The sequence below is a fragment of the Sarcophilus harrisii genome, chromosome 2 (assembly GCF_902635505.1).
Source record: "Sarcophilus harrisii chromosome 2, mSarHar1.11, whole genome shotgun sequence".
Lineage (NCBI taxonomy): Eukaryota > Metazoa > Chordata > Mammalia > Dasyuromorphia > Dasyuridae > Sarcophilus > Sarcophilus harrisii.
In genome coordinates, this window is record NC_045427.1 from 218,618,987 (window position 1) to 218,628,109 (window position 9,123).

At 37.3% G+C, this 9,123-nt stretch overlaps 1 protein-coding gene across 2 annotated transcripts in view; it reads right to left on the minus strand.

Moving 5' to 3' along the window:
- The window catches only part of NUGGC (nuclear GTPase, germinal center associated), an 86,887-nt gene extending 82,232 nt beyond the window's left edge, over positions 1-4,655 (minus strand). The window contains exon 1 of one of the 2 annotated variants that reach the window (XM_012539787.3): positions 4,478-4,641. The gene's annotated coding sequence lies outside the window, so the exon portion shown is untranslated. Of the gene's footprint in view, positions 1-4,477 lie in introns of both variants that reach the window. The other variant, XM_023494578.2, reaches the window with a different exon arrangement.
- Between the last annotated feature and the right edge of the window lie 4,468 nt (positions 4,656-9,123).

A 9,123-nucleotide genomic window follows, 5' to 3' on the forward strand; every position in this document is an offset into this window, starting at 1 on the left:
ATTTCTCTGGGGGTTTCACTCTGTGGTTTTTAATTTAATTTAATTTAAATTAATTCAACTTTATTTATTTAAATTAAATTAATTTCAATTTAATTTATTTATTTAAACTAATTTAAATTTAATAGACAAAACTATTTTCTTAATTTAACACTTCCAACTCTCAAACTCCTGTGATTCTTAATTTTATCACTTGAAAAAAAATGTAATAGATTTTCACTTCCTACTCAGGGTTCTTGTGGCTATCTAATGGGATACCAAGGTTTTTTTTTTTTAAATCTAGATGAAATATGTGGTTAAAGATCTTTGCCCTCAATGAACCAAGTTTTGTGGCTCAAGCAAGCCTAGCTTATTGAGCTCAAAAGCTGGGGAGAATAAAGGGACATAAAGGAATGTGAAATAATAACAACATCATTAATAATAATAATAATATTTCACACATTAAGGTTTATGAAGGACTTTAGAAATTTTACTTCATTTTACCTTAACAATGACCTGTGAGATATTATTGTTCCTGTTTTTTATAGATGAGGGAACTGAAGTAGACAGAAGTTAAGTCACTTGTCCAGGATTATACAACTAGAAGTGTTGAATGCTGGATTTGAATTCAGATCTTCTTGGGTGGCAGAGAGCAGACAAGACTCTGTGACCTCCTCTAACCTCTCAAACCAACAGCAGATTAAGCCTCTAAACTGGTTTTGGAATCAAAGAATCACAAATATTTGGAATACAACACATTCTCAGAAGAAGATACTTTGGAAGAACTTTAGAACAGGTCTATTTCAAACGTGCAGGGGGGGGGCAGTCTGCTGAGCCTAGATCACAGTGCAAGGAGACAGGGCAAGGAGCTGGAGCAGAGAGCAGAGTGTTGCAGCTTCCATGCACCTGGTAATCTTCTGTGAGTCTTTTGGGCTAAGTCTGTCCTGGTTGCAAGCAGGTGGTTTGGCAGATTTGCTACAAAAGGCAAATTGTAAACCACTGAGCCCCAGAAGAATTCGGGACCTAGCTGAGATTACTCAACACCGGAAATCAATCAGCAGAACTGCCCCCCGGGGAAATTAAAGCAGCTGTCGCTCCTTTGCATTGAGCAGACCTCAAGCCTTAAAAAAATGAGTAAAAAAAAGAACTCTCACCATAGACAGCTTTTATAGAGTGAGGGAACAGACCTCAAATCCTGAGATTCCTAAAGGCAAAACAACTCCAGATGAAGCCCCAGAAGGAGACATGAACTGGTCCCCAATTCACAGTGTTCTTGGAAGATTGTATAAAGGATCTTAAAAAAAGAGTTAGAAGAAAAATGGGGAAAGAAAATAACATCATCTCAAGAAGGAATGGAAAAAGCATATAGTGTCCTACAAAATAAAAATGAAAAAGACACCAATTCACTGAAAAACAAAATTTGTGAAATGGAAAAAAAATGCAATGAACAAAACAATTCAATTAGTCAATTACAAAAGGAGCTAAAAAAGGTAACTGAAGAAAATAATATACTATAAATTAGAATTGAACAAATGGAAGTGAATGACTCAATGAGATTTCAAGAATCAGTCAAACAAAAACAAAAAAATGAAAAAGTAGGGAAAAATATGAATTCAGATCTTCTTGACTCCAGGTTCAGTGTCTAACTAACATGTTACCTAACTCTCTCTAGCATACTATTAATCCCCAGATACAAGCTGACATAACAATCAACATCCAAAAATGGAATCATGAGGTCAGAAAGACACAAGAGTGAAAAGAAGACTGGTTCTTCCAGCCAAAGCCTCCCTTTGGGCCTGCAACCTGTGCTCCCAAGCAATAAGCTAGTGACAGGAGGCCATCAAGGTCCCTATTAACCACAGGATATAAAACAGGAACGTTATCAGTTATAGAAGCTTCATCTATACCAAGACTCTTCCAAGTTCATCTCTTGTGCTGTTAAAGAAGAACTAGCCCCTAAATCCAGAATTCTTGAGTTTTTCACTTAATTACTTGTTCCATTGATACTATGAATACAATGTTGAGATGTCTTTTTTTTCTGCATTCTTTAGTCTGCTCCCAGGAAGAGAAGCTACAGAAAGACAAAAAGACTGAACTGTGTCTTTCTTGAAACTCCTGGATTTTGAGCATGTCTGTATACTGTTTGTGAATGATCTAGGTCTAAGAGAAGCTTTGGATTCACAGCCTTATGGCAGTTATTTTATTACATACTGCTTTTACTGCATCTATGCAAAAAGTCAAACTTGGCACACATCTAAGTGTGACTTCATGTGACAGACCAACTCCATTATGCTGTGTTTGTATGAGTAGAGTTCAATGAAATATAGAAAATTTGGGGAAGCAACAGGATTTTTTACTAAGTGAAGGTTTAGACCTATTCTGATTGTGTAAATTCACACTAACCACACCACTAACTGATTGTGTGACCTTGAGCAGAAAATCATTTAGCCTCAGAATTTTAGTTCTCTTATCTATAAAATGAAAAAATTAGAATAGTTCACCTTGAAAGTTTTCTAGTTCTAAAGTTCTGTGATTTAGGGGAATCATGAATTTATAGATAAGAATTATGTTCAAAGGGGTTTTTAAGGTTGTATCATGGAATCATTGGTCATGTAGAGCAAAGATGAATGAATTTTTTTTTCCTCCCTCTCTTCCCCCTTTCTTCTCTGTCTCCTTCTTTCCCTACTTTCCTTCCTCTTTCTTCTTTCCCTCCTTCTTTCTTGTCTAATAGAGATAATGGAGCTCAGTTCCATTAAACATACATATATGTGTATATATGTATGTATGTATGTATAATGGAGCTGAGCCCTATTATCTCTGTTAAATGACGTTAGATGATTCAGCCCTTTATAAAAGTCACATAATGCCAAAGATTTCTGTTTGGTACTTGCCCTTTAGCAAGAGGCCAGAGTTCATGTGTCATCAAAAGTGGCCTGAGTATATGCTTAGCTCCATCACCATTAAGACTACCTTTCTTCTTCTTCCCTCTCTCCTTCAATACAAAGATCACACAACCACTTAGGATTACTGCAAATTAATTCCAAGAAGATGAAAGCTGTCTCCTACCTTGCTGCCAAATAGTAGAGAAATGTGCTTGTTACCACATTCTCTTACATTTTATTAGGAGAAAACTATTAAGAAAGATTCAGCTCTGGGACAAATTGAGCATGATCTGCCCTTGAGACACTGAGAATGGACAGTCATCATGAGATTAACCTTTTTCCTGAGCAATGGTTGTGGAAATGTGGTAAAAAGTACAAACTTCCGATGCTAGGGAAACTAAAAATTGTCATAAATTATTGCTTTAAAAATGATTACTGTCTCCAGATGTTCAGACATGCATGACTCTGCCCCTGTTGCTTATTTTCTCTATTATAAAACTATGGTTAACCCAGCATCCGGTGTCAACAGTTGCTATTATGTCCTCTATTGTTTTATTTATCTTGGTGAGCATTGAACCTGAAAATAGCATTTTTTAAAATGAAACCCTCTGGGTTAAATAGTGCTGTGATTGGGAGTGGTACAAAATACACATTGATATGTAATAATGACTTGAAGGGAGAAAGGTTGGTGTTTATTTGACCCTCAATGCCCCTTCTCTGCCTTCACTTTTCTCCATCCTGTCTGTTGATTTGGTTTTGACTTTCTATCCATTTTATCTTAAAATTTACTCTTGGATCATATGATCACAGATTTAAAACTAAAATAGACATTCAAGATCACAATGTAACCTTCTCACAGTTGACATGGCCCAATGTAGTCAAGTGAAAATACAAAAGCAATTGTTGATCTATCTTATAGAATATCTGGGCCTCTAGTGCTTTAGTGTTAAAAGGACTTGATAGAAATATTTTAATCTCCTCATTTTACAAACAAGGAAACTGAGGCCCAGAGATATAAAATAATTTACCCAAAATTATATAGCTAATTAGGGACAGGACTATAAATGTATTCATTATTCATTCAGTGTGAATTTATTAAATGGTTTTTCTGTGCCAGGCACTGTACAAAGTCTTGGGAATAAAAAGGCAAAAATGAAATATCCTCTATCCTCAAAGAGCTTACATTCTAGTGAGAGGAAACAACATGGACAAGGATATGGAAATATAAACTATATTCAAAGTCAGTACAAAATAATGTTGGGGAAAGAATTCAAATAATTGGGGGGATCAGTAAATGTCTTTGAGCTGAGCCTTAAAGAAAGCTAAATATTCCAATGATCAGTGAAAGAAGAACCTTTCAAAGTATGGGGTACAGCTTCACCCCTAATATCCTCATTAGAGATTTAGGAGCCTGGGGCCCAGAGACATGAAATGACTTCTTTGTAATTTACACACCAAGTTCATTGCAAAACCAAGAGCCAAGACTAGCACACCAGTCTCCTGACTGCCACCCCATAGTTCTGTTGTTCCCCCTTGCCCTTTAATTCACATTACCTGCTTCTTCCCTCAATAAGAAAACCTTATATATAGTACAGCAAAGCATAGAGAAGAATACTAACCAATTCGTCACTGAAGAGAAAATTCACTTTTCACTCGTTAGCACCAAGAACTGTAACCGGTTCACTCTACTTTGTCTTGGAGTGAAGATACTGGGGACCATGAAGTTCATATTAATTTTGTAGCCACAATTACAAAGCCACAGTTTAAAAAAGAGAAGTGAAACCAACATACTGTAAGAAAGCTATTTATGCCAAACTCCTCCCCAAGATTTTGACTTCTGCTGAGTTTTTCTTTTTCTTTTTAAATTTTTTTTTTTGTTTACTTTAGGGCTAATGAAAGGAATCAAATTGATAACTTAGACATGGCCCTAATTTATTCCTACAAGTAGATGGTTTCAGGATGAATATCCCAAATATCTAGCCCATTCTTTTTTTTTTTTTTTTAATAGCCTTTTATTTACAGGATATATACATGGGTAACTTTACAGCATTAACAATTGCCAAACCTCTTGTTCCAATTTTTCACCTCTTACCCCCCCACCCCCTCCCCTAGATGGCAGGATGACCAGTAGATGTTAAATATATTAAAATATAAATTAGATACACAATAAGTATACATGACCAAAATGTTATTTTGCTGTACAAAAAGAATCAGACTCTGAAATATTGTACAATTAGTTTGTGAAGGAAATCAAAAATGCAGGTGTGCATAAATATAGGGATTGGGAATTCAATGTAATGGTTTTTAGTCATCTCCCAGAGTTCTTTTTCTGGGCATAGCTAGTTCAGTTCATTACTGCTCCATTAGAAATGATTTGGTTGATCTCGTTGCTGAGGATGGCCTGGTCCATCAGAACTGGTCATCATCTAGTATTGTTGTTGAAGTATATAATGATCTCCTGGTCCTGCTCATTTCACTCAGCATCAGTTCGTGTAAGTCTCTCCAGGCCTTTCTGAAATTATCCTGTTGGTCATTTCTTACAGAACAGTAATATTCCATAATATTCATATACCACAATTTATTCAGCCATTCTCCAACTGATGGACATCCATTCAGTTTCCAGTTTCTAGCCACTACAAAAAGGGCTGCCACAAACATTCGTGCACATACAGGTCCCTTTCCCTTCTTTATAATCTCTTTGGGATATAATCCCAGTAGTAACACTGCTGGATCAAAGGGTATGCACAGTTTGATAACTTTTTGAGCATAGTTCCAAACTACTCTCCAAAATGGTTGGATTCGTTCACAACTCCACCAACAATGCATCAATGTCCCAGTTTTCCCACATCCCCTCCAACAATCATCATTATTTTTTCCTGTCATCTTAGCAAATCTGACAGGTGTGTAGTGGTATCTTAAGTTGTCTTAATTTGCATTTCTCTGATTAAATATCTACCCCATTCAAAGGATAATATGATTGAACTCAGGAGTTCTGAGCTACAGTAGAACTAAATAAAATTGGGTGGCCAAACTAAGTCTAATACCAATTTGGTGAACCCTTACCCTGCAGGAACAGAGAGCCAGCTGGTTGCCCAGAAAAGAACAGAATTAGTCTAGGTCAGAAAGAGAGCAGGTTAAAGATTACTGCTGATCAGAAGCTGAGTGGCTTCCAGACAAGACAAAGAGATCCAGTCTCACCAAAAATAAAAATGTAAATGACCTTCTTGTCCAAATTCTTCATTTTATAGATGAAAAACCAAGGTCAAGGGAAGAATACTTGACAAAGGTCACATCCATAGTAAGTAACAGAACCAAGATTTTAATCCAGGATTACTCCAAATTTCATCACTATAAATAGTATCAAAGCTTTTCAAAAAGATACCTACAATTAGCCATTCTTTTTCAGGAAAGGGTGATTGAATTCTTTCATGAAGGATCAGATATATAAATCTGATAAAAATCTGAATTCATGTCATCAGTGCTTACATCTTTTCTTTGTTATATTCTGCACCCTGGTTCTCAAATGGTACATGTTAAATTATACAAGACTTTAAGACTTGGAAAACATAGGCAGGCCATTTATGTTCCTGACTGCCTTCCTCCCTATTCTCTCATATACCTTACTATAACTTACACAGAGTTGAGCCAGTCTCACCAGGATAAATCAGAAATGAAAGGAGTGAACAGATAGCTATAATATCCATTCCTATTCAACCAGACATGGATGAAAGACCCTGCTACTTACTGTCTGAGTAAAATCCCTAAATAGTGAAGCCCCTTCAGAAAACATGCAGAACATCTTTGCAAAATATTCATCCTCCTCCAAGATCACTTGTCTAACAATTCTTCCCATAAATGGAAAATAGAATTAAAAACTGAGGTTCCACAAGATCCTGTTTGATCAGATCTTGTTCCCTCTCAGGACATTCCACACCCCACACCTCAGAGCTGAGCAAATAACTTTGTTTCGTTCTCTTTTTTCTGGTTGCTGAGAAAATATCCTGCATAAGCTCTAAAGCTCAGCCAATGGAAGGAAGAGGTAGGGGGTAGGTAAGGATTCTGCTTTTAGGGTCTATATAAACTTGCTGAGAACTGCTCAGCTTTGCTCTTCGCTGATGATGCTATTTTGTTTGACATTGGGTGTGTCCTTTCTCATGAGAAAGCAATAAATTACTCTTTGCCTCTCCTGAGACATATCTCTGATTAATTGTAAGGATAAGCAGTGACCCTTACTACAGTTATGGGGTCTCTCCAGGATCCCCCTTTTTGGAAGGGAGGTTTTTCCATACCAATCCTAAAGCAGGTGCCCGCTGGAGACTTCCCAGTGGCTTGTAGACTCCATCTATGAAAGTTCTCCCTGCTGATTAGGCAAGTGCTAGAAGAGAGAATATCTTGGGAGCGCCTATCATGCCAGTGAAGTCACCTAGGAGAGAGGCTGAATTAGAATGGTCATGGAAATTGCTACACATAAAACCAAGAACAAGAAGACCTAGTGAGTTCTAGAAGACAAGAACTGGGGACCTTGGGTGATCGAAGAGTTAGGGTTGGGGCGACATCATTGAGCCTTCCTTTAGGGAAAGCAAGAACTTGTGAGCCATGGGAAAAACTCAGTTTAACTTCAGCAAAGAAAAAGAGATCTGGCCGTTTTAAGATTTAAAAGCGCTTGTTTTTAGTCTCTGTTTACCTGTCAGTCATCTTAATACAAACTTACTTGAATTATTCTTAAGCTTTTGCACCTCTCTCTCTAGAGGGGATTGGGGAATGGCCAGTAAATTCATTGTGTGTGAATTTATATCCAGTGCAGCTTTTCCAAAGAACAATAGGTAGCCCCAAAACACCATACTCTAGGAGTCAGCTTCATTTTCTTTTAAGATGGGGGTGAACCCTAAAACACTCTTCAGGGCAGGTAAATGATCTCACTTAGTTGGAGATTTGGCCAGAGATATGGTCCCACCCTCTATTAAGTTGAAGATTAGTTTGGGACTATTCCCCAGTAGCTCAAACTCCCAGTTAAGTGATTTTATTCAGTTGGTGATCTCCCTGAGTGGCTCAAAACTCCAAGATAATTAATCTCTTTTCCACTGGAAATCTAAGCCTGGAGGCATTGATATCATTGAAAGAATCTAATTCAATGGAAGCCCAAGTCCCCGAACTCTAATAAAAAAAAGACAATTCTGAACTACAAATCTCTGCAGAAATCCGAAATAGGATTTTGCTTTGCCAGCAAGCTCTCTACTTGGCAAAGCTGCCTGCCAGGACACTGCCAATGTGAAGCTATTTTCTTCTCAGTGTTAACCTTTGCCAAAATCCCTAATGCCCATTAAGAGAGCTTCTTCTTAGTGAACAATAAACTTCCCTTTTCTGCCATTCAGACTTTTCAGGTTTGTGAATTCTTTTGCATTGGACCTTCCCAGACCAGAGGGGATTTCCCACATCAATTCTGACACCTCTTCACTACCACTAGCACCACATCACCTAGTCCCTCAATCCCTCCTTCTTCCCCCCCCCAGTCCCCAAACTCTTCTCACGGGATTTTGGATTCTATAAAATGGTGTCGTCTATCCATGTGGTTTGGAGAAATTGAGGGAAATCCACTTTATACTTTAAAATCTTTCTCCCTTCCCTATATGAGCTGTCCACATGGGTTTTGAATATAAAATTTAGGGGAATTGGAGCTATTGCTATTTTGCTCCCAGGAGCCTGTGTCTTCTTATCAGGTCTCAAATAGTTTACTGTCATTTCAAAAATTATGGGAAGTATAAAAGAGTAGAGTTTTTGAAGGGGAAGAGGAGTTTTCTCCCAAAAATGTGACCATAATTTTTGTGGGTTTAAATTTAAATTGCATACAAAAGAATTACTTTCAACTGATGCATTTGGGAACAAGATGTTAGAAATATATGTACATTAAAATTGAAATATTGCTACTAGAAATTTAAAACTATATTTTATTTGATTTTTAAAAATTTGGTTATTAAAACTGAAATGGACAAAGGATTGGGCTCCCCTTCCCTCCTCCACAAGGGCCTCCGGCTTGCACAGGAATGTTTGCTCGGTTAGATTAAAGGAGGTATTTTGCTCTAGAAAGTGCTTGCTCAACAATGCTCCAAGGAATATTTATTCCATAAGGATGCCTGCTTAACAATGTTCCATAACCCTGATCTATTCCAAAATAATCTATGTCAAATATCTGCCATTGTGCATTCTCCTTACATCCTGTAAGCCCCCTATCTTTCCCCTGTAAGCAGAAAGACGAGCCACTGTTTAA